Source organism: Lichenostomus cassidix, chromosome 5 (assembly GCF_008360975.1).
Source record: "Lichenostomus cassidix isolate B80296 chromosome 5, HeHo_3.0, whole genome shotgun sequence".
NCBI classification, from domain to species: Eukaryota; Metazoa; Chordata; class Aves; order Passeriformes; family Meliphagidae; genus Lichenostomus; species Lichenostomus cassidix.
Genome location: NC_139486.1, coordinates 45040011 through 45066738, shown reverse-complemented (window position 1 = coordinate 45066738; position 26728 = coordinate 45040011). Strand labels below are relative to the sequence as shown.

At 40.0% G+C, this 26728-nt stretch overlaps 1 protein-coding gene across 3 annotated transcripts in view; it reads right to left on the bottom strand.

Moving 5' to 3' along the window:
- TSPAN4 (tetraspanin 4) overlaps window positions 1-26728 on the bottom strand; it is a 348147-nt gene that overhangs the window by 246124 nt on the left and 75295 nt on the right. Inside the window, exon 2 of one of the 3 annotated variants that reach the window (XM_085062793.1) lies at window positions 19708-19789. The exons of 1 other annotated variant lie outside the window; for it this stretch is intronic. The gene's annotated coding sequence lies outside the window, so the exon portion shown is untranslated. Of the gene's footprint in view, window positions 1-4415; window positions 4555-19707; window positions 19790-26728 lie in introns of those variants that run through there. One more of the 3 variants, XM_085062791.1, reaches the window with a different exon arrangement.

Here is a 26728-nt window from a genome sequence, read left to right as displayed (position 1 = left end):
AGTGTGAATCTTGCACCTGTTTTACTTCCCAACTGAGAAGACAGTTTGTTTTAATGTCATGAACCTGGTTCATATTGATTGATTTTCATTGTTTGATGCTACAGTAAAACTATAAAATCTCCTTTATCTCTGGTTTTAGTGCTTATATAGAGATATCTGGAAATTATTTTTAAATCTCTTTTCGGTTATTCTACTTTCTATTCAGAGGCTGTACTGCATAGTTTGAGTTGAAATTACTAAAGAGAAAAGTCTCCAATTTTTCAGCCTTATCAATAAAATGATAATAAATCCAAACATTTGTTTTAGGCAAAGGAATAAGGAAATCTTATCTATTTCCCAGTTTCACAGATCATATCACTGCTCTTCACTACCTCAAAGCAAGTTTTCCCATTGGTCTTAAACTTTCTGCTGCAATTCTAACCGGATACAACTTTTCCTTTGCATTTTGCAGAAGTGCCTTAAATGTACAATTTTCAGAAACAAGTACAGCAGTAATAGGTCTCTCTATTCTTCAAGAACAGTTTCAGATAGTTTGCAGAGTTCAACTTTCAAAAGTGCTACTTCCTTTTCCCTTAGCAAACTCTGTCTCATTAAAAGGATTCAGGCAAAGTGCCAAAATAGCTTAAAAAAAAAAATCTCACCTTCGAGGCCCTCAATGACATTTAAGTTTGTTATTTCCATAAAGTGTCTACCTGCACCTTTACATACTGCAGTATCTTCATAAATTTGATAAGTGACTTTGGAAATCCATCATTAACATTTATAATTCATATACCCCATTCAAAACTTTTTAGGCAGTGAGAATGTTTTCATTGTTTTTAAATTGTCTTTACAATGACTGACCCATAGCAGCCTGAGACTGAAATTTTATTTCCAACCAATATTTTACTCCATAAAAGGTGCCTGCAAATATGTCAGCCAAGTTGCTCATTAGAACTTGGCTCCTGTATCATAACAGGGTTTAACAAACAAGCAGAACTTAACCTTTGTTTCAGTGGTTTAGTATCAAAATTTAAAAAAAAAAAAAATCAGATTTAATGGTAACTCTGTGCACTCTACCTCATACAAAACTATTAAACAGCCAGACCAGACATTCTACTGCAGTTACACAGCCATGTAAGACACCAGGGACTGCCACAAATTAAAGCAGGAATGTTAGTAGTCAGCTGGATGTAACTTGCCATCCATTAATGGGTTTAACCTCCATGAAGTCAGCAGGTGAGAGTCAGAAGTGACTCAAAAAAATCACTCCACTATTACTTACTGATTATATATTTGTCATTTTCCTGTTCCTACATATGCACCATCTCTTGGCTATGATGATATTTTGGCACATCCACTTGCAGTTTCTCCTGTTCTTGACAATGCTCTGCCATCTCTGAGTGGATGCTAAGGCAGAATGCAAGACCAGGATGATCTCATCCCTCTGTTGAGCATTCAGCTCTGCAATTCCAGTAATAAAACTGCTGAAGTGTTAAGCCAATTCCATCATCTTCTATTAGCCTAATGCAAGTTCTTGTAATGACCTGATTCACACAAGCCACCTCAATCGTTGCTGTAGAACAGGGAGACTTCTTCCCTGGGCAAACAAATTTTGGGTTGTCATTTGCTGATGCACAGGTGTCATGGGTTAACCCCAGCTGGAAACCATATACAGGTGCTTGTCACTCCCCTGATGGAACTGGGAGGAGAATCAGTAAAAAAATTAAAAACAGTTGGGTTGAGAAAATAACATTTTAGTCATTGAAATGAAGTAAAATATTATAATCTTACTAATGACAATAATAATAATTGTAATGGAAAGGAGTAAGAGAGGAATAAAAAGCCCCATGAAATACAACTGGTGCACAGCACTTCATCGCCCCAATGACCAATGCCCAATGCCCAGCCTGTCCCTCAGCCGTGATCAGTGGCTCCAGGCCAACTCCCCCCAGTTTATACCCTGAGCCTGACATTCTGTGGTATGGAACATGCCTTTGGCCAGTTTGGATCAGCTGTCCTGGCCATGCTCCCTCCCACATTCTTGTGCACCTCCTTGCTGGCAGAGCGTGGGAAACTGAAAAGTGCTTAATTTAGAGTAAGCACTACATAGCAACAACTAAAATATCAGTGTTATCACCATTCTCCTCATCCTAAATCCAAAACACAGCACTGTACAAGGTACCATGAAGAAAAGTAGCTCTATTGCAGCTAAAAGCAGGACACTGGGCAAAAAAGGAATAAAAGTATTCAGTAGTATTTCCCTCAGCCAAGATGTAACAAGGGGCTGAAGAGTGAAGACATGCTCTGCAAAAGTCATCCATGCAAGTCACTTAGGAGTGTCAGCTATCCTTCCTCAGTAAAATATTCTTGTAGTTGCCCCTGTTTTGAAAGGTTTCCATCTTGTCATAATTTTTTTTTTCCAAGAATAAAAGCAAAAGGACAAAACACTGGCAGAAGACATAAACAGATTTTGGAGGAAAATGAGAGACATCCTTTGTAATCAAGAAGAGAAAAGAGCTTTCCAGCAGAGAGCTCCATAACTAAACTGATGCAAATAAAGTCCCTGAAAAGACCAATGAAAAGTCCCTCTTTTTCTGTATTCCTAAGGTTTTATCATTCTCTCATAGGAGATGACCAAATCCTGCTGACTTCTGTGGAGGAAGGCCAAAGTTTGCAGCAGTTCAGGTAGCTGCACTTTGCTCCCTAGCAATATGAAGCTGTCTCTCTCTCTTCAGAAAAGTTGCATTCAAAATAAGTAATCAGAAGAGCCAAAGTCCTGGTTATTGTCCCATAACATTAAATACAGCGAAAACACAGCACAGTTATGTATTACACACACAGAGCTTGACATTTTCATTGCTAATGTCACCTACAGCTTAAGATGTTTTTCTCCATAAATCATGAAGGAATTTTTTTTTTCCCTTCAGAAAGAAGTCAAAAGGCTATATTGCACAAAACAATGTCACACTTGTCACACACTAACCACATCCATTTAATAAAAAGGAGAAGATTATGTGGTCCACAAGCAAAAATTCGATCCCCAGCCCCATATGCATGTATCCCCATATGTATCTGCTCCTTCAATAGTAACTTTGTGATTATTCCCATTTTTCTTTTTACTTCTAGTATATTGCTGATTTCAAATAGTTAAATAAATAAATAGAAACTTTTTAAAAACCAAACCACAAACACATGAATAATTCTGAACGACCTTATCTCCCTCTTAATTTTGAATCTCTTCTGTTTGAATCCTTGTTTATTTCTTTGAAATAAATCATGAAGCAAAACGGACCAGTGAAGGAATTGTTTCTTTTTCTCAAAGCAAGCAAAGAATGATTAAATTGGAATGACACTCCAGCTCCCAGCTAACACCATCTCTATCAGGTTCTTCCATGTATTAATAATCTTGATTTTACAAAGGAAGGAGGTGTTTTCATATTTCAGTTCAATGCTGCTAGATCATTCCACGGATCTTCCTTTACCTTTGTCATTGCAATAAAATGACTGGACCCATTCTCAGTAAAATGTGTAGAAACCCCAAATATTTTAACTTTTTAATTTTTTTAAATTGCTGCAGTGAATCTACTATTGATCTGTTCTGCCTACTCCATATCTTGTAAACATCTACCAACCCTCACAGGAAATTAGCAAAAGAACAGAAAACCACTTTTCAAACCACCTTTTCTATAATCCTCTTTCAAGCATACTCCCATGTATCACAAATGAATAGCCCTTTCCCTTTCCATTAACAACAAAACCCCTTTGTACCTCCCATTAAAATGGGAATGACCTGCCACGCCTAAGAAGATGCACACTATTCTATATAGTAAAGCAAATTAAAACTCATAGATTATAATCTGATCTCAACACTGAATTTGCTAGGATGCAATCCCTATCAGAAGGAAGACCAAAGTGGCAGCATACAGGATTGGAGTCTCACTTTCCACCTAGATCTACTTTACAAAGAGTCTTTTATATCCATATTTTAAGTCCTGTTTCACTTTCGCAGTGTCACCTGCACCCACAGTGATGCTGCATTTAAATTTCCAACTTGCAAGACAGGGCTTGAAAATCACCTTCCTCCATAGTGAGTAGGAGGTTTTTTCCTGCTGGAAACAGAGGAATGTATCAAAATCAAAATATAATCTAAATTTCCACTGAACAACCTTCTCTTTCCCATTGGATCTGTCAGCTTTGTATTGACTTTTTAATTAAAAGCCAATCTTGTAAAATGTAATTTTAAAGCATTGTTGTAATTTGAAATCATGAAAGATATAATCGTGAAGGTTGGAAAAGACCTCCAAGTGCAACCTTTGACCTAATAACAGCCAGAGAGAGACTCTTTGTCAGGAACTGTAGTGAGAGGACAAGGAGTAATAATACAAATTGAAAGAGGGAAAATTTGGGTAAGCTATTAGGAAGAAATTTTTTACCATGAGGGTGGTGAGACACTGGCACAGGTTGACCAGAGAGTTTATGGATGCCCAAGCCCTGGTAGTGCTCAAAGCCAGGCTGGATAAAGCCTTGAGCAACCTGGTCTACTGTGAGGTGTTCCTGTCTGTGGCAGGGTGTTGGGACCAGATGATCTTTAAGGTCCATTCCAACCCCACAACATTCTATGGTTCTCTGTCAAACATTCTATGAATCCATGGCAACTCAACCACAGCACTAAGTGCTGCCTCCAGTTGTTCCTTGAACACTTCCAGGAATGGTGACTCCATCACTTCTCTGGGCAGCCCATGCCAATGCCTGACCACCCTCTTAGTGAAGAAATCCTTTCAGATGTCCCACCTGAACCTACCCTGGCACAGCTTGAGTCCATTCCCTCTCATCTGGTCACTGGCTGCCTGGGAGAAGAGGCCAACCTCCACCTGACTACAGCTCCTTTCAGGTTCCATTCCTTTCTTACATGTGGGGATGTCCCCAAGAAACATGTGCCATTGTCCTTGGTGTAGCTACGCAGGTGGCAAATCTGGTGTTTTGTAGCTAAACTTCTCATTTTGTTGTAGAAATCTAGTCTTCGAGAAACATGATAGGCAGAATTAGCACACTTACACCAATTTTTTGAGGCAGATTGTGACTGTTCACCCAGCTACAGATCATGTTTTGACTTAAAATGGCCTGGCACATGCAGGGAGCAGCATCATTGGGCTGAGGCAAGAGCAACAGGTCTGATGGACACAGTGGGCAGAAGAGAGAATGCAGGGCCATTCTGCAGCTGTTCTTACCTGCAGTGTGCTATCCCCTGCAGCTCTCACCTCTCACATCTCTGCAAAGTACCTGTCTGGCAGTTCCTTCAAAACCCTCTAACTGGCATAAACAGCACAGACCCAGTCTCCAAGCTGGGAAGTATAAAGCTGTCAGCTTAACCAAAAAGTTTCTGACACAGATCTAACACGGCAGCTGGATGGCTGAGGCTTTAAAAACAAAACAAAACAAAGAAAAAATCCCACCTGATACCATGCTTGTAAACTTCAACCACTATTTTGGCCTGTTCTGGCTCAACAACTTAATCAACCATTCCCAACTTTTGTTATTTTTCATTCTAGTTCTCAAAGCACTACACAAAGGCACCACATGAAAACTAAAAGAGAGAATAGTATATCTCAACACATTATATCTTTCTCAATATTTATCACTTTTTACTTTCTCAAGCTAAACTGGAAACCCCTTCAAATATGATCAGCATTTGAACTGAAACATGCTGTTAAATATAGAAAGTTGTCTCATGGAAAGAGGAATTAAATCAATTAAAATTCATTACTTGACACATCTTCAAGATATTTGTTTCAACACCTAGATTGTAAGAAGGTCCTTCCTGCAGCAAAGTCACCTTTATGGATGCCATTATTTGGCTTCAGGAGATAAAAGCAACCTTGCCATACAAAGGCTACTCATCTGCATCATTCTAATATGTGTATATGACTTTTGGGCTCCACCGACACCTCAAGCCTCAGAGAGTCTGGTGTTCATTTTGTTAAAGTCAATGCCACGTGTCTGACAGTTGGTAAATTGAGTCTTGCTTCCTGGGCAGGATTCCTCCCTTGTTATCTTTCAGTGCCTGAAAAAGATTGCTTTCAAAATTGAACTTGTCAAGTCAACCGCTTCCCTCCTGAACAATCTCTAGAATGTGCACCTTCCAAGTTGATGTGTTGTCATTCATTCATTCATTTAGGGCACCTTGAGAGTCAGAATGCAATGAAAGCAAGCACTGGCAGCCCACTGGCAGAGATGATGGTAACTCATAATGCAATGGAATTGTGTAAGCATTCAGTGCACACATCCATGCATTTAACCACACACCTGGGGCTACAGGCCTACAAACACCTGGGGCTGTCATTGCCACTTGCAGACCACATGTTACCAAATCTCAAATGAAATCAGAAAAGCAGATCAAGTGCAGCAAAGACTAGTTAGTGAGTTAACTGCACAGCGTTTCTGCAGCCAAAGATTTAAGATTTACACTTTAGCTTCTGCACCATCCAGAATACTGAACACAATGGGACAAATTCAAGAGCTAGGACCTGCCGGTACTTCATTGTAGACATTCAAGCTTTCAAGTACATTCATAGTTCAAAACCTGTTTTGTGCTCTATTAGGGAAGTACAAGTTTAAACAGTTCAAGGTTAAGAAATTGCATACACAGCTTCACAGAAAACCAGACCTGAAGCCAAAGGAATTTCAAATTGTCTAGAGACTGAGCAACACTATCTTAAGTGAGCAGTTAGCTTGTGGAGGGTACATGAGAGACTGACAAAACCTGTAGGAAGCTTTTCTTTTACTCCTTCAGGGAACCTAACTATGCCCAAATGGTTCATCACACCAACAACTGTAGGTGAACAGGGATGAACAGGAGATGCACCCTGGGAGGGATCCAAACCCACTCCAAGCAACAGGTAGGAATTAATACTATAACAGAACACTGCAACTCTGCAACTGTGTCCAAGGGAAAGAACTAATCAGACAGCATATACTGTCTGGAATTGTATTTCCTTTCATACTCAGGGTTTTTCCATGAGGGAACTAATACTGAAGAGGAGACAAGGATTTGTAGGGAATACTAATGCAACAAGTCATTAAAAATTAGCAAACATAGTTTTCCTGTTAGCAAATTAAATACAACAGCAGAATACTTGCTCCTCTCAGTCCCAACTTGTGAGGTATTTCATGTTGGGGAGGGTCTCAGCTGGCTCAGCCATGTTCAAATTCAGGCTTCACCAGGCCTCCTGGAGACATTTACTGCAAAGTTTCTTTGTACTTGCTGCATTCTTCACAGCACTAGGAGATGCTGGAGATCTTCTCACTTGGAAAGCAATTCTTCTAAATTGGAAAGAAGGCACAACACCTTCCCATCATGCTGTCATATGGGATTTTGAACTCTTTTTGACACTAGATTGTGTCAAAAAGGAAATAAAAATAAAAACGCAAATTGACAGCTTCTGCAAAGCTTGAAAACTTTGTTTGAACTCAATTAATCTGGTTTAGAAACTATTCTATAACACCATCTGACATGCAGCAAAGAACAGAGGTTCTCAAAAGGAAAGTGGCTGCTGCCAAAGTTGGCCTTTGCTCCTCTTTCTAAAAAGCACAAAAGAGAATGAAAAAAAAAGGAATAATACATCCAGAAACCATAAGGGGTATGAGGGACCAGTGCACCCGGGGATTCTAAGAAATGAACATTGTGTTTTCATAGTCTGCTTTTCTATACAAATAGATATATATACACACACACGATAAATACAAAGTTATTACGCAGAGAGTAAGCTGTCTTACATGAATTTCTGCACAATGTTTGCTAGACTACAAGTAAGGCTGTAAAGTATCTTGTCATTTTTCCAGATGTGATATCAAATTGGTTAAAAAATTGTTTTTATCACAATTAGCTCTGTCACAGACTTCCCACAGAACAAGAAGGCAGAGAGAATGCTTGGATTTCTCTCTGCTCAGAATGACTGATTTTCATGAGTATGTTTTTCTGTATCCTTATACTACTAAATGTATTGCTGCTAAAGTGCATCTAATTATGTGCCCCAAAGATTTTGAAGGAGGTGGTTCAGCAGGAAGTGGCAGCTCCATGGGCTGCTCTCCATGGATTACATGTTACCTTGGCTGATTTCTTTGTCCACATGCCCTAGGTGAGAGGAGACAAACTACACCCTCCTATACACGCTGTAGCCTCTCTAACCCAGACAGCACAAGAGAGCTCTCTCATGCCTGGAAAGACTTACTAGCTGTCATAGACAAAATTAAAGACTCCCTGATAAAGAATCTGGCCATCCTTTTCTCTCATTCCCACAAGATCTACAACCCTCCTTGGGCTTTGCTGGCATGCCACTGCATGTTGACCTTGGCAATAAATACTTCTAAAATTACAGACATTTCCCATTGTGATCAGGCAATAAGCATTATTAGTTATGTGTTTGCCAAGAGAAGGGGCAGAGAAGCACTGACCAACTAATGAATATTAATGTCTTTGAGGACATTCTAATTTAAGTCCAAGGGCTTGCCAGATGTACATCAAGGGACATGGCTAACATCTGTCATGAGAATCTCCATTTTTCTATCCCTTCACATTTGTAACTGAACTAGACAATAGCAAAATTGCTTGTACTTAGCAAGATCTCATTACTCAAAGCACTTTGTAGAACACTCTTTATACCTATGGAAAGCTTCATAACATGCTTGCAGCCTACTTTCTATATTTAGGTTTGAATATTGCAACTTCTGCAGGAATGCTACCAAAAAAAGAGGTCAGTAACTGTTAAACAGAATTTCATTTGCTGTCATTTATCGTATCAGGCTGCTTTTCAAAAACCAATACGAAATCAAGCTTGTTGAAATTCATCCATATGACAAATGCCTATTTCCTGTCTCTGCTTCAATTTTATAGTGACATGTCTGCCCTTATTAGATTTAGTACCTGCTGAAGTCAAAAGAAAGAAATTCAAAATGGCAAAGAATATCTAAAATATCTAAATCTGTGCCACAGGCATGTCCAGAAATCCTAACTAAAGGGCTCACTAAACTCCAAAACCCAGGACAACCCAAGTATCTTCCACTTGCGTATTATGAAAATTTAAGAAAATACTGTCAAGCTCTCTTCAGTCCTTCAGAAAGTTTCTATTAAACTACAAAGGAATAGATACAATTATTTGGCAAAATTATAAAAAAACCTCCTATTCTTAAGACCCTAGAAGCATTATTCAGTTGATATGAGGGAATTGCATAGATTTAACCTCAAACTAAATTTCAAACAGCTGTGTTACAACAGAAAGACATTATGAAACAGCCTGCAAACAGACCTTGGATCTTGCAAAACCATTACAAACAGCACCAACATACTTTCAGAAAAGGTAAGCTTAAATTAATCAATTAATAGGAGTGTAATATGCACTTGGACTACGAAAAGGACTTCCAGAATGCCAAATCCCTTTGATAATTCCGCTGGCATAACCACTTAATGAATTCATGATATGGAGTAGATTACTCACTCTTAGCCTACCTTTAGTATCCTCATACTGATAAATCTTAAGACCATTTTCAGATGAGAGCAGCTTTCATAATTACAATAGTCAGCATGAAGCGCGGGGGGTGGTGGGAAAATTAAAGTTTAGCTACAATTTACCAGTCATATCTGGAGCTGGTATAAAATTGCAGCACTCTATTAAAGCTGTAGTTACACATGACTATTTTTACTGACTGCGCATCTGATTTAAGAGGGCTAACTCTCCCTCCCAGCTCTGATCTCCTCACAGCAGAGTCCATTTCCACCTTACTTAAGCTGATTCAGTTATTCGCAATGCCACACTGTAAACCAGAGCTATGAAATCATGCTGATAAAATAATGTAAACATAAATAAATGAAATTTTAATGAAGCTATGGTAACTTGCACCAGTGTTGCATCTGACCCTCTGTTGATCATGAACTGTAAGTACTTCTTGATTTCAGGAATGTATTTGTCTTTCTGTCATTTGTGTCTAAACAGTGACTGCAGGGAGACAGTGACATTGAAACAGACCATCACATTCATCAGCTGCTCACTGGGTGCAAAGTGCTGGAGTTATTTTGGTCAGTGCTATAGTCTAATATATGTATCACACTTCCCCCTTAGCATGAATGAAAGGTGAGGGTGAACTCGTATGTTTTTCAGATAGTTTTAAACATACTGGAAATAGCTGAGCTATCACACCAAATTTCTGTGAAGCTTCATCCAAACAATAATGAAACTGTAAGGTCCACATAGGTGAACAGCTTTTTTTTTTTTTTCCCCATTTTAAATATTGCTACTCTGCCCTCAGCCTCGGCTGCAGCACAGTTGAGGCCTGCACTCCTTCTTTGGGAACCTTGGCGGGAGCTGCTTTGGGGCTTTTTTGGGGGCTGAGACTCTACCATTTGGCCTCCAGCTGAGCTCCAGCATCAATCCTGGAGTGACAGCAGAGCTCACACATTCAGCAGTTCGTGCCTTTAGACAAGCACAAATAATTCACAGACCAGTGGGTGACTATGACAGATGGCAACCTCTGAGTGATGAAGGCCAAGTTCTCTGCTGAAGTGAACAGGGACAGCATGGCAGGGAAGCAGGGAGCCCAGCCTATCAAAAGTCACAGAGCAATTCCTGTATATTAACAACTACTCATTTTCATTTCATCAGAACCTTACAGCCTCTCCCTGTTTCCACTCCCCTTACTTCTAATTTTCTCTCATTCAGTACTCTTCCCTTGCCTTTTTCCAATCTTTTCCATTAGACAACATGTCAGTCCCTCATGTATCACTTCATGCGATGCACTGACCTCTTCCTCTCATTTTCTGAGCCAAATATCCTTATATCCTTGTCTGACTTAAGAGATGTTTCCACATTTAAACTCTGCAGTTATGAAAGAGATGGTGGCAAAGGGTGGGAGGTTTGTGGAGTCAGCACACACATACACAGTGCAGAGTTTCAATCTGTGGTAACACGTTTTAGATGGAGCATTGAGAAGACTGTTTGCTTCTGCTAGTTTAAATAAAATGAAAGGCCACAATTCTGAACCTGACTCGTTACTGGGCACAGTCTCTGAGCTACTTTAAGCAAGCAGTGAGGTACAGAAGCAATAGCAGCTGAAACGGCTGTAGGTCCTGATATGCTTAGAAATTTATCGAAGTAGTTACTGTAGAACACTTAGAAGTGGTTTCAAGAGTTCAATTTCTACATAGACATTCTTACCCCAGAACAAATGTCCTCATAGGAGATTATATCTATATAATTCATTTAAAATAGCTTATCTTAGGAAAAGTCCAGGAATATACAAATCTTTGCATTTGGCTGATAGCATTGCCTACTTCGGTCACTTCCGCTACAACCTGTGATCTTACACAAGAAACCACAAAAGTATCCACTGCACTGAGGAGAAACAGGGATAAGGATAGGCAAGGTTGTAAAGAGAGTACAGCATTTCCTCCTCTAGCAATCAGCCATAACAATTTGTGTGTTGAAACCAGAGGGAGGTCTCTCATTACACCAGGCAAGGAGCTAATGCACAAAGCTGTGGCACAGTGCTATTGAACGCCAAGCAAGCAATAGACAGGGTATGATCCAGAATAATATTATTTTAATCTCTCTTTTTTCCAAGTTGACCAGCCAAGAATACTATGAGCTTGACTGAAGGAGACAGATTTGAAGTTTGCTTCAAATCTCTTAAAATAGATTAGACTCTTTAAATTGAAAAGTGGATCAGGGCTTTAGTGTGGCTCCTATCCTTCACTGTCAGACTACACGCAGAAGCCAAGAAATAAAAACAGAGGTTCTGCCTCCTTACTACCTTGTTCCCTCTTCTCTGTGCCTGGTGAAGTCCTGGTCGAACTGAGGGGAGAAGAGCTTATCTGCTATTGTAACAGAAGGAAAACATCACATCTCGTGCTTATAAAACCCTCTTACTTTGAACACCATTGAGAAGTTCAAACTGCTAATAACTGCCATTTTCTTTCAAAGAAGGTGGGCTTCATAGTGAAGAAAGGAAGAATTAGTTACACTCCTAACCACCCTGCATGATTTGTTTTTCCACCTGACTTGTTTCCACCACAGAGTGTGCTTCATGCAAATTTCCCTATTCAGAGCACAGAGATTTTTTTTTCCTTCCATTTTCCTGAACTCCAGGAAAGACTCCCCACTCCTGAAGAGATCACAATCTCCTCAGGTTACACTGGCAAGCTCCAGCCAGCAAATACATGGTGATCCAAAGCATTCTCTCTCGGCCTCTTTGCTACACGTCCCTTTGTGTGGAGTTCAGCAGAAAAAAACCAACAGTGATAACCCTGATGATGTTATCATCATGATGATGTGGCACAACTAACCAAAGAAGGCACACAGGACGTGTAAAAAGCAGAGGTAAGAGATCTTTTCCTGCAACAAATTTTCTGTGTACTGCAATACCACTTAACTGCCTTTGGCAACACATGCAATACTTGAAAACCCATCATGTCAGAAATGCTAGCACTTTCCAAATACATTATACCCACTAGCATCACCTTTGTAACCTTTTCTCTTGGGGGTCTCCAAGGAGTTTCAAGACTAGCTTGTATCTACACTAATATGTAGAGCAAAGCCAGCTTGGACCCAAGTCCTCCTTTTAGTAATCTCTACACTGTATCTTTGCAGCCAAATATTTTCAGAAGATCCCTTTAGTCAAATTTTCAGAGGAGCCCTGCAGCACTTAAGCAGCTGAAGAGGCAAAGAGCTGTTACAAATGTGCTTGGAGCTCTGCTGCTCTTGAGATGACACCAAAGGTCAGACCTTTTCAGTATCAAAGGGACATGCAGAATCCTAAGCACCTAGAAAACAAACCCACACATTTAAGAAAACAGGAACAGAGTTGGTAACTCTTGCCTTATTCTTCTATATCCATTAAATGCACCCTAAATCAAAAAGCAAATATTCAGTAACACCTCTGACCACATGAAGTTATTCCTGTTTTTAGTCTCTTTACCCACTCTGAGCCAATCTTGTCACCATTGCTTTCAGAAGCCTGATTTTATCTTTTTATCACTGCTGCTACAAGACAGCTTGACTGCAATGAACATGTCTGTAATGAAATCAGTTGACCCAGAAAAGAAGTGCTAACACCAGTCTAGATTAAAAAATAAGTACAAGTAGATGTTCTCTCTGACTGCAGGCAGTCCATGCTAAAATGCTGGAGCAATACAGACACTGTAAAAGAAGACTGGAATCAAGGTCCCCTGATTCTGCCTTTATGCCAGGTTGCTCAGCTTTCCTAAATTTTCCACAGTTTTAAGTATGTGAGTGACCTACTTAATGAAATTAAAATAAGCAAGAGTGCAATTATCTTTGCTGTAAGAAGGTCTAAAGTTTTCTATTATTTTTTCCTCAAAACACAAAAGCTTTCTTAGATGTTGCATGTTAATACAAAGCAATTTATTTTTGCAGGCTTTAGTTTTAGACTTTTAAAAATGTGGATATTCATTCACTGACACAAGACTTGCTTAATAATACATGCCTGCTCTACTTATTTGTTTCATTTACCTTACAGTTTTTTCTAACATGAGGAAAGCTCCTTCATGAAAGGACAGATATTTTGGGGGCCAAGTCCAGGATCTACCAGACTCCAAACACGAGTGTAGCAGCACGTGTCCTCATCCAGGCTCCTATTAATCAATGTTTTTTATTTTTTCTGCCTTGAAATGGCAATGCAAAGTAAAATAGAGCTCTCACACAGAGAAAAGTGCAAATCCATCTCAACTGGTTTTCTCTGCTTCTCATCAGACTGACCTTTCTCTTAGCTTCTCCATAAACCCCTCCTATTCACAGAGGCTCCCAAAGATCATAATCAAATCAAATCTTTATCTTGCATTCCCAAATGGAGAGTGTGTGTGTGTACACATGAAGGTGGAATCAGAAAATCATAAGCAGAGAGGACTGGACACCAGAATATCCATACAAAATCACTCAAGGCCATTAAATTTAAGAGCTTTCACCTAATGTCAAGCATGTCTTGATTACCTCAGGAAGAAATAAGTTCCGTATAAAGACAACCATAAGAAATGGTTCTAATTCCTCCACGTAAAAGGGTTTTTTGTTAACATGTTACAGTCACCATACAGTTCACATTACTGACAGTACACATCCAGCAGTGAATATTTTAAATCACATCTGTCCCACTGTTCACTGCTAGGTCTGCTCTGGGAGCAGGAACTCAGCTTCACTCCAGCACACTCCCTTCCTGCAGTGCTTCTTCACACTGACTGCAGACACCGGGTTCTTGGCAGTGCCAGAGGAAGACAAAGCTCTACCTCAAATTCCCATTTGAAAGGTAAGGTGTGCAGGGCTTTAAAGTGCTTTGTAGGACTGAAGAATAAGCCCTTACCACACAGGCTCTGGGATACTGTTGGTAGTCAAATCCAAGCTTCTTGAACACAAGGCCAGAATTCTCCTTTACTGCAGAGCTGACACTCCAGTCTGTGAGTTCGTGTTTTATAATAAAAAAGTAATGAAAGGAGCTCCCATATTTCCTGGTTAACATTTCAGCCTTCTAAAGGGTAATAAACCAGTATCTCCCAACAACAACAGATAAGTCAAACAAATAAAATGTCAGACTACTTCAGAAATAAGCTAGTCAAGATAATAGAATGAATCTCTTGAGTAGCCATTAATAGCATTTGGCAAACATGCTTCCAGAGGACATATAATATCTAATACAAAAGGATGTGCTATTTTTGTATCTCCCCTTTAAAATTAATTTTGCGCTGACAGAAAGATACCTGCTTAATATATCTAAAACCTTCCCCACATCCTCAGGAGGAGTGATACCACTAACAGTTCTATAAAAAAACCAAAGCAGAGGCTGCATGGTCAGACAGAGGGAACCCTGTGCTGAGACTCAAGGCCAGGGATCCTTATCTCAGTTCTCCTGCTAGCCAAGTGACCATGGGAGCAAACTTCCTTCCCTGTCACATATCTCCAGTGTGAAGTTATCACATACTTCATGAAACACTGAGATGTATCAGCACAAAGCATGCTGCAAGAGGTCTGTTTTTATTACCACCAAATTCCCTAGCTGCACAACTAACAAAAAGGGAATAAAAACTCTGTATCAACCAAGTAAGTAGCTAAGTTGTCAGTAAAACAGCAATATGGGATACAGATATATTTATTTGCTTGCATTGCTTCCTGCAAAACAAAGACGTCAGTCAGAACCCATATTAACAATTACTCAGCACCACAAAACAAGAATATATCAGCTAGACCTTTCTTATTGTGCTTTCTGAATGACTTGCCATTATCACTATAATACAGCATGAAAAATACTGCACTCTTCAGCCTCTATTTTTTGATTAACCAGGTGCTCTGGGAATTTCTGCCTATCCCCATTCATAATTACATGTTGTTATTCCCATTTTCTATGTGACTTGCTGGCAATTAAATCTATTTGGAAGGAAAAAAAAACTTTTTTTATTCCACAGAAATTACTTACTATTTTTAAAAATAAAGCGGACCTGTTAGGTTAAAAAGCTAATTTTGATCCTTCTTCTGCCTAGTTTTGATTAAGTTTTCTCATTTTCCATTGACTCTCGCAAGAGTTGGAGAAATTCACTATCTCTCATGAAGTGACTGGGAACTTAGGAGAAGCTTGCAGTATGATAATGAAAGCTCTTGCAGTAAGTTTTCAATAATACCAGTTATCCTCAGAGTACCCAGGACTGGGAGCTGGAAGACAGAGACGAGGAGCAGAATGAAGCCCCCATAATCCAGGAGGAAATGGTCAGTGACCTGCTACACACCTAGACATACAAAAGTCTGTAGGCCCTGACAGGATCCACCCATGGGCACTGTGGGAGCTGGGGGAAGAGTTTGCCAAGCCACTTCCAATCATTTGCCAGCCGTCCTGGTGAACCAGGAGGTGCCAACAGACTGAAGTGAGCAGTTGTGGTGCCCATCTACAGAAGGGTTGGAAGGAGGATGCAGGGAACCTCAGGCCTGTCAGGCTGACCTCACTGCCAGGGAAGGTCATGGAGCAGATTGTCTTGAGTGCCAGCATGTGGTACAAACTGGACAGCCAGGGAATCAGGGGCCCAGCCAGGATGGGTTTGTAACTGGCAGCTGCTGTTTGACAGCCTGATCTCCTTCCATGACAAGGTGATCTGTTTAGTGGATGATGAAAAGGCCGTGGATGTGTCTATGTGGACTTTAGTAAAGCCTTTGACAGCATTTCCCACAGCATTCTCCTGGAGAAACTGGCTGCTCATGATTTTGGGTGGTGCACTGCCCACTGGGTAAAAAACTGACTAGATGGCCAAGCCCAGAGGTGGTGGTGAGTGATAATTAAGAAGTGACAGGATCAGAGGAGATGGCTGTGAGTTCCACCAGAACAGGTTTAGAATGGATATTATGAAAAATTTCTTCATTTAAAGGGTTGTCAGGTATTGGAACAGGCTGCCCAGGAAAGTGGGGGAATCACCATATCTGGAAGTCTAAAAAGATGTGTGGATGAGGCACCCCAAGTGACATGGTTTAGTGGTGAACATGGTGGTGCCAGGTTAATGGTTGGACTCAACGATCATAGAGGTCTTTTCTAACCTTAACAATTCCCTTATTCTAAGTCCTGCAGGGGATGCACTAAGCAAAGCTCCAGTTCATGGGCTGAGGAAGGCATTTTTGAGGACTGTCTGGCACAATCCAGTTCTCCTCTTGGTTGAGGTGCACACAGATGAGCAGCAAGAAACTCTTTGCAAATCTTTTCCCTGGTCTCAGATTTCTGGTCCTTCACTTTCACAGTCTGGGCTAAAAATCAGGGTTTCACCTTCAGGACTTTTGTTGCCATTTATAGTTGGAAAAGGGCTTCTCAAAGTGAGATTTTTTCACTTCTTATTGATTACTGCTGTCAAAGGAGCCTGTAGGTTTTCTCCATCCTGTCTGCCACAAGGTGTTTAGTATGGCAAACCATCCTCCCTGTCAGCAGTGAGGCAAGAAGCAGGAAGAGCTAAAGAAAAACACTGTTGGGGGAAGCAAACATTATTCCTCTCCACAACTACTCCACTCCTAATATCAGGCATGCAGGCAGAAAGCCTTTTCATGGCACAAAGATCCTTTTAAATCCCTCAGAATCTACAACATGACAGCTTCTGGTCTAGACTCCTTGTCTGTGTGCAAGTACTGCACTGACACAGGCAGACTTTTCCCTCTCTTTGTGTCAGTGAAAAGAACACAACGGCTTGCCCTTTTTCCACAAGGTCATCTCCTTGTCTGTACAGCAGAAGTGACTATTTTGGTTAAACCTCCCAGTGACACTCCTTGTGAGATAACAATGCACACTGCCTGATTTCCACAATGAAATGCTACTTGGGAAACTCACATTTCTTTTGTATAAAATACAAATACTTACTATATCCATAATCAAACACATTTATTGTCAGCCCAAACAGATGCCCTCAGCACTCATTCACATTTACCCAAAAGGCCTTACACCAGGAAAAAAGCATTTGTCCTTAGTCTGTAAAGACCACCTTAAAGACTCAATTCTGCAGAGAAATAGATTTTGCTTGATTTTTTTTTCTGCACACTTTATACAGGAGTGCAGGGCACCATGCTGTAAGGATGAGTGAGCAAGCATGGCCCTAAGAGCTGTATCCTCCAAATTACATAGTCATCCTATGTGAATATTTACAGCAACAAAAAAACAAAGAAGCCTTCTACTCTTCTTCAAATCTTGCCTGGAAGCTCTGCTGGGTTTAATATATAATAATACAAAACCAAAAAAATCACTAACAATGCATAAAATCAGTCCAACTGCTCAAGGTCTATGTTTGCTCCATCTCCTTGGCCTAAACCTGTAATTCAGTTTGAGAGTTGAAAGCAAAGTTGCTCAAGTTTTGACACAGTAATTCAGTAAACAAAACAAAAAACACTAGTCCAATTAAAGACTCTATTAGTTGGCAAATTATGGCCACCCTACCAACAAGTACACTGCCTGCTCCATTTAACTGCGAAACCTACATGGACAGAATAGCCCTTCTGGGGGGCCTGTATGACAACAAATACTTTACTTTTCACAGACAACACACAGGGTGAAAAAGTAACAAAAAGAGTTACTTTCTAGCATAAATCACTGAGCTTTTGTTCATTCAATTCGATTGACACAGGGTAGGGTTAACTATATAGAGCACATACTAGTTCCACTGGTAACTAACATGGAAGTCATAGATTCAAAGATACACATGAAAAACAAAGAAAATACCTTTTTCTACCAAAGAAACCAAACCAAACCAAACCAGGAAGGAAGGAAGGAAGGAAGGAAGGAAGGACAAAACCCCCAAACACCATAAGACCAAAGTAATCCAAGACCTAGGAGATGGGGAGAAGGATTACTGAAAACCAAGCAATGTAAAAATTCCTAATAGACACCACCCTTTTAGGGTGTAAGATTAACCAAGTCAAAAGTTGATACCAATTAACATCAGTGGACTTCAATTTGACTTCACACCATGGACCTTGCTCAAATCCTCAGTTTACATGTGCTGCAGAAGTCCACAGACCTACATGGACTTAAATAATCATCTGCAGTTCCCAGTGAAAAGGGACACCACGCAATGCTGATTGTTTGTCTGAATGTCTTCAGCAGCTTGCCAACAGTGAGTACTTGTATTTGCATCACCTGTATTCTCTTTTAAACTGCAAGCCAGAAATTATTTTTCTTTCTAGATTTCTGACAAAATCTGACTTTCCTCAGGTTGGGACCAGTCACTATGTCACCTGTAACTCTTAAAGGAAACCAAAATAGGAAGTATTTAAATAAAATAAAGGGGAAGGCTGACCATCTCTTGAAAAGCTTCACCACTTCAGATATATCCACTTGAAAGTTAATACAGTGTTTTATTTGTAGCTTCAGTCTTCCAGAAGATTCAGAAATATTTTTCCCTACAGGGCTTTAGAAGGGATGGAACATAAACACCAATGCATCATCATCTTCCTTTCTGCCCACTTTAGGGGCTGCACTCTGTGAGATTATCCCAAATATATCTCAGCCTCTCAGCCATTTGTTGCTGGGTGATCAAATATATAGGTACAGCAACTCTGCCAGGTGCTGCAGCATCTCTTTTTTTAAGCTGTTTATCTCTACTTTCCTTCCCACAGTGTGTTCTTCTACACCTTCACTGTTTTTATAACGTGAAGGAGTAGACTGGGTTTTTTCCCATTTCAAAACACATATGCTGTGCAAAAAAGATGCAGGATTGGGGAAAAGAATGAAGATTGTCAGATTCCATGCATTCCTTTGGTACATAGGTTTTTATTCATTATTTTTAATTATTTTTTCCTAAACAGTAACTTTTCATCATATATCAGTATTTGTCATAAAAAATGTGATCTGAGTAGGAAAGAATACAGTTGTGCTCAGTATTCAGGTAAACAATAGCCACATTATGAAGTCAGTTTGCCAGTAACAGTAGGAAAATAGAGGATCCTGGGCTAATAATTCAATTCCCACTTCAGTCCCCTCACCCAAAGAGCTCAGTACAATGTCTTTCCAGGCCACCACACCCCAAGGGAAACAAGGAAACAAAACCCACATCAGCAATAAGCAATATCTCTTAGTACCAGTCTGATCCATTTTATTAACTGTACTTTCTGCAGATTTCTACTCTCTAAAAAGCCATTCACTAAGGCCTACAGTTGAAATGCAATTATCTACTCAGAATGTTATTTCAAATCAATAAATTGATCAAAACTATTCACATACCTGATGGAAGAATGGGAGCTCAGAGCACTTGATGTGATCCCAGTTGACAAGGTGGCCTCTCTGCGACCGGGAAACCAGAGACCTAAAAAACAAGAGCCCATGTGTCAGAAGTTAAACGTCTTTTACAAAACACAAGGAAAGTAACTCTTTCTAACTGTGCCTTTGGGAAGGACAAAAGAGACACCCCCCATTAACTATGCTAAAAACCACTGTCTCAAAACCTAATAGAGAAAAACCTGGCAAAGTGTGAGTTTTCATTAGTGTGACTATTAATGGATGCTGCACAAAACCCACAGCTTGGCTTGTGAAGTTGTCAGAATGACAACAGCCATCAATGGCAGCAGGAGCACAGCAAAGAGGGGACATCACATTCTCAAGCTGGTGGGATCATGTTCTTCACTCTCAATGGGATTTAAGCTCCTTTCTCCCATGGGCACTTCTGAACATCCCAAACAGCATGTTTCCACTCAGGCCCATGTTCAAGCACTTCATTAGAACAGTACAGCATTATCAGCTTCTTTGCATAATCTGAATCCTATTAAACACTAGATAGATATAAGCACTACATCCCATTAAACACTGGATCAGATATGAGCACTTCATGGACTCGAGACTCAAAGAAGACAAGTACATAAATTCTACATATCCAGAATATATAATGTACAAATCCAATACTGAGGAGGGGGGAAGTTTGTTGAAAAACAGAAAATACAAGAAACTGCAAAGAAAAATTAAAAATCAGCTTTCTAAAATCAAAATATTTTCATAAAACACAGAGAACTAGAATCTCTACTTTATGGACTACTTTGGTTTTTAAGAATGTTATACTTCTTCGTATAACCACAAAAACTAATTTTTCATTTATAGTTTTAAAAGAAAGCTGAGCTCTCCCTAAAATCTCATGCATACAGAACCCTGAAAGGCTTTACTAAACTTATTAAACTAAAATTAAAAAAAAAAAATTTAAACCATCAGTAGAACAGCAAACAGTGTCATTAGTGGGACTGTACTGTACCAAAGAATGAAGTAACTGCACATAGAACTAGAGAAGACAGACAGATGGAGAATTAAAGCTCCCTCCCAGGTCAGGTCATTACCCACATGATACCCTGTATTAAAACTCGACTTCACAGAATCTCAGGCTGCTTGGAAGGGAGCTCTGGAGGACATCTGATTCAACTATCTGGTTCAAGCAGAGGCACTCAGAGCCAGTGGCCCAGGATTGTATCAGATAGCTTTTAAAAATCTCTAACCACAAGGCTGCACAACTTCTCTGGGCAGCCTGTGCCAGCACTCAGTCACCCTCACAGCAAGAGTTTTTTCCTGATGTTCAGAGAGAACTTCCTCTGTTTCAGTCTCTGCTTCTGCTCCTGTCACTGGGCACCACTGAAAAAGCGCCTCACTCCAATCTTTGTACTCTCCCTTCAGCTCATTATATATATTGATAAGATTTTCCCCAAGTTTTCTCCTCTAAAAGCTGAACAGTCCCACCTCTCTCCTCTCAGCCCTTCTTCACATGAGAGATGCTCCAGTCCATCAATCATCTTTGTGGCACTTCACTTCTATCCTAAGATTAGATACCAATCACACTGCTTCTAAACTGCACGTGAAGTCTTGTCAAAGCCCACAGGACACTTGGCAGATGTTAGATCCCCTTCTAATGCAAACCACCTGGGAATGAACACTGGCAGCCTGCTACCAGCAGGTTTTAGTAAAAAGGTGACATGGCGACACTTCCCTTGTTCCAGGAGCCCATACAACTTGAGAAGAAATGATTTATCAAGTGCTATGGCTCTACTCACGGCTTCTCACCCCCCATCACCCCAATTATGGACTGGCTGAAAGGCTTTGAAGGGAAGGCTTTTAAGTGAAGAATGTTATAAGCAGAATAACAAGTGTTTTTTATGCCAGTGCAATGACTGTCATAGTTATTAAGGCAGAATTAGTATACTTGGAGTGACAGAAACCATCAGAAATGGACAATTAAGAGTACAGATTAATCCTCAAAAACAAGATGCTTAAAGACCTAATAGCCCGACAGAAACCAGTGAGATCAGAGAGAGATTTAACTCTTTCAAAAGGCCTACAAGGTCTTTGACAATTATTTTCCCAGCAGGCTTTCCTCGCCTTCGGTTCAAAGTCATCCAAAAGGGTGAACTTCAAACACCTGCTTCAAGTGAAGAGGATGACACTGGAGGATGTCTTTTATTCAACCACACTCCACAGGAACAAACACAGATGTTCAGCACTCCCATCTTCTACTTCATGAGTAAAAAAAAAAAAAATTAAAAAAAAATCTGCATGGTCTAAGTACTGAATAAATGAAATTGATTCATTAGATTAGACAGACAGAAGGCCATTTCTTCGCATTTAAGCACACACTCAGCACAGGAGAAGTACCAAGAAGGAAAAAAAAAAATCTATTACATAAATTAAACAATTCAAGTATAGCACTAGAAGATCTTTCAAGAAAGAAGTGATTCTATGTGGGAAAGGAGACTATGAATTACTGATTGCATTAATGTGCCCTTATCCACTTCTGAACACTTCTGCTGCCTAGAACAGCATTACTGCTTCAAGCATGGAGCCTAAAGTGCCATGCAAGGCACAAAATCTACTCTCCCTCATAATACCTTCAATCCAAATTACATTCATACCACAGGAACAGATTATCCATAACTGGGAAAATGCATACAAACTCTATTTCCCAGCAGCTTTTAAGAGAGGACTTTATAGAAGTGAGGCATGAATGGAAATTACCTAGGGAGAATTCTATGTAGTAAAAAGTACCTCTCCGGGACAAACGCATCTTTATTTTTGTTTCCAGTTTACTAGAATGAATAGAATCCCACATTTGTTCCAGTTTCAAACAGCAAAAGCAATAAAACCAACTAAAGGTGGAGCTACTATTTCTACAATGTTTCTGACTTGTTTCTAATCCAAGAAAGTGCTTGTATGTCTTCTGTATCACTTGATCTAGCCTGATTGACAATCTTAGGGAGAGAATTTGCTTGACCTAGTGAACTCTCTCAGACATCACCACAACTTTAGCTCCTTTGCTGTGAATCCTTCTGCATTTCAGCACAGAGACCTACATATAAAGACAAAACTGACCAGGCACATAGCCCAGAAACAAATTCTGAACTTTTGCCTGAAACAGAGGAGAAGTTCTATTGCCCACCTAATGAAACACATCTATAAGTAACATTACTAAAATCTAAAATTTAATTAATTATAAAATTGAGATAAATAAAATTAATAAAATCTAAATAATTATTAAAATCTAAAATAGATTTCTTCCCTTTTCCCTTTCCTTCCATTTTCATTAATCTTTACGTTTTATGGACTTATTTTTTCACGGCTGCCAGAAAACTAGATAAGGAATGCCAACATCCATTTTGATGAAAATTTCTAAAACCATACTGACACTGTCAAAATATTGACCACAAAGTTCATTGTCTTTTAGCATTTTCATTTAACTTTCAGAGGATAAAAAACTTGAGGTCTCTTTGTTGTCATAATCCAGAAGCTCTGCTAGCGCCTGTTGATTGCCCACCGAGGTTAACTGACAGTATTGCAGATAACAAGCTCAAGGCCAATGCAACTTCAGGCTTATTTGACATCAACCACACTGACTTTTCAAACTCCTGCTAAAAAAGTTCCCTTCAACAGCAAATTAAGCTTCTGAGTTTATGATTATGTATTCAGCCTAACTAGTCCCAGTTAAAGCAAAAGGGATGTAAGGTCAAAAAAATGTTTCTATCCCCATCTTTGCTTGGTGTTTGTTTAAATTCTGCCTGTCCTGGAAGGAGCAAAGTGCTGTAAATGCTTTGATAGACTAAATCAAAGTTTTTATTCAATAGCACAGCATTCAATGCTTTCTTTAATCAAATAAAATTATATCCTAGGAACATATAAAGCAGATTTTTTGTATGAAAGTTTCAGTAGCGTTCTTAAAAATGCATACCCAGTGCTGACACTGAAACATATCCAATCATCTTAGAACAATGAATGATTACTTTAAAAGCCTTGTACAAAGGCAAAATTCCTTACTCTTCAGCAGCCACTCCAACTAGAGTTGCTCTGTAGGGAGAGTAGGGAGCTCTGTTTAGAGGGGGAAGAAAAACAGTATCACAAATGCAAACCAGAAATCTGAAGGGCAGTGGCAATATGGCCAAGGTTAAACAGATTAGATTAAATAAGTGATATTTTCATCATGCCCGAAGTGCAACTAACAGGGCACTCTGTGCTCTGGGAGGGAAGATATCTCTAACTCAAGGCCTCCCTGCCCTGGTACACAAGGTTCAGCCTTGGCTGAAATTTGGGATTAAGAGCAGGTCTGAGTCAGCTGATGAAGACAGCCAGGCAACTGAAAGGACTGGGGAACTCTCCAAATGCAGATTAGAAAATATCTGAACACCAGCAATGTGAGCCACAGTCCTTGCCCTTGCAGCTGGAGAGAAGCTCTAACGAGCATAAACCTTCACAGGTAGCTCCAACCTGAGAGTATGTTTTTAAGCAAGGAGGATCACATCATATCACATCACACACACAGACACATCTGGCACAACAGCCAGACAGTCATTACCTCCTCATCTCCCCTGATGTGTGAGACTCCTTACCAAAAGAAGGCTTGTCAGAAAACAATTGGTTTTAAATACTGGCACACTGAAGGCTCTATTTTTCACCAGGACTCAAAATCAGTACATTTTCCAGTCCTTTAAGAAACGTTTCCTTTCAGCGTTATTAATTGGATTGTTCTCATTTCAAGGGAGGAATGATTGACAAAATGCTTCTACCACCAATAAAGAATCACTAATTCTGACATTTCTGTGGAAAAAGTGACAATCAAAAGAGTCATTTTGGTATAAGAATTTGATGGCTCATTGACAACACACCACCCCCCCCCACCGTGTCCGTGGAAGAGCCCTGATGGTGCTGTCTGCTGCCTTCAGACAGCATCATCTATAATGCCTACTACCAAAAAAGGCAGTTTAAAGCCTGAGGTATCAGAAGTCAGTTGAATCTGGAATTCCTCAATGTATGGCATCCTGTAGCTGATTTCTACCTTCTCTATATAACCTCATCTCACCATTTGCAGAGATCCTCAGGGATCACATTTCTCTGCTCTGCATCTCCGGAAGCACCAGAGCAGAAAGAGAAAAGGACTGAATTTTATTTCTTTCTTTCCCTTGACAGAAATACCTCTATTCCTGACAGGCTCCATGGTAGCAGAATGCTGCAATCTACTATTTGGTAAGAATAGGCAGAAATGATGAGTTTCACAGCCTCCCAAATCCAACACAGACATCTAAATATGTTACCCCTTGCACTGCATATTAGCTTGGGACAGAAATTTTTTGTGTCAACACTGTGTACATATTGTTCACAAGGAAATAAGATTAGAGCCAAGGCTGGGAAAGCTCATTCCCCAAATAATAAATTCCAGCAGCTCAGAGATCAGTACCATGGAGAATAGGACAGTACTGATCAACGAGAAGTCACTCAGCCTCACCCTTGAGCAACTCAAGAAATTGAGGTATTCCAGAGAATAAATCCATATTTGATCTTCTCATATTTCCTGATCAGATATAATTTAGTAACAATTATGCCTAAACTGTCCAGAAGCCAGAACAGTCCTGAGGAAAACAAAACCTTATATCAGGCTTCTGAAGGTTGCAAGACCAGATACAGAAATGAGATTGCAAGGAAGTGAGGTATTACTCCCGTCCTCAGAGACCCAGCAGACTTCAGAAAAATGACAGGGGCTTTTTGCAATACATTTCAACTTCAACATGTGAAGTCAGAAAGATTAGAAAATGTCAAAGCAATTCAATCTTTTGCTTACAAAGAGCAAGCCATTTATCTAAAGCACACTTGAGGGGCTTTGATCTTATCTGATACTTAAAAGACATTTAAAATAACAGGACAAGAAAGGTAAACCCTGTACTCCAGCACATGACTTCAGACCTCTGAGAGCAGGGAGAGAAATACAGGTGAGAACAGGAGGAAATTCGTGTAGGATCACACCTGCCCTCCTCTCTAGCTTCCACTGACAACCAGACTACTGTGGTTCATCCCTAACAACAGCAGTGGAAAGGACAAAATTACCAGGAATTCACTGATTATCAGTCCCCCAATATCCAGCGCTGCTGCTAGCAACAGGAGTTTTCAGGGAATGCCTCAGATACAAGGCACTGAAATGGAATAGTTGTGATGCTTTCTGCTTGTGCCTGGGGGCACCTTTCTGGCAGGGCTCTGCTCAGCAAGACTGGGGATCAAGACTTCATCCTGTCCCAGCTATGCCTGCTTCTGTTGGGCTTTCTTTGCTCTGGGACTAGACAGAAGCATTTAAAACACTGTGGGTGGGTGTTGTTTTGTTGTGGGTGGGTGGGGTGTGTTGGTTTTTTTGTGGTGTTGGGGGGGGGTGTTTGGTTTGGTGGTGTGGTGTGTTTGGTTGGGGGTTTGGTTTGTGGGTTTGTGTTTGTTTGTTGGTGTTTGGGTGTTGGTTGTTTGTTTGTGTGTTTTTTGTTTTTTTTTTTTTTTTTTTGTTGTGTTGGTTTTTTTAAAACACAGAAAATTTCAATCCATGGTTGACTGCACATTTCTCATTCCTGTTACAGAACCATTCCAGAGATGAACACATTCCTTCCTGTGAACATAAACACTGAACATAAACACGCAACACTCACAAACACTGAGGTTAATTCAAATAAAGAAGATTTTGTCACTTTGCCTGGCTTTCATAGTTTTTCCAGTTTTAGGTTGGAATTTCAGGTGTTAGAAAAAAAAAAAATCCCTGCTAAGAACAACCAAAGCCCTGGTAAGTGAGATATCCAACTCAGGAATAACTCATTTGCTATGGAGCTGCAGTGAAGCTCAAGCCCTCAGGCTTTGCCTTGTTCATGCAAACGTGTACCTGGCCCTCTACCTCACTGACTGAACTGCAACACCCCAGCCTGATCTTGGACCTGCCTCATCTCCAAGCACTGGATCACTGCCCTGTGGGCCATGGATATTC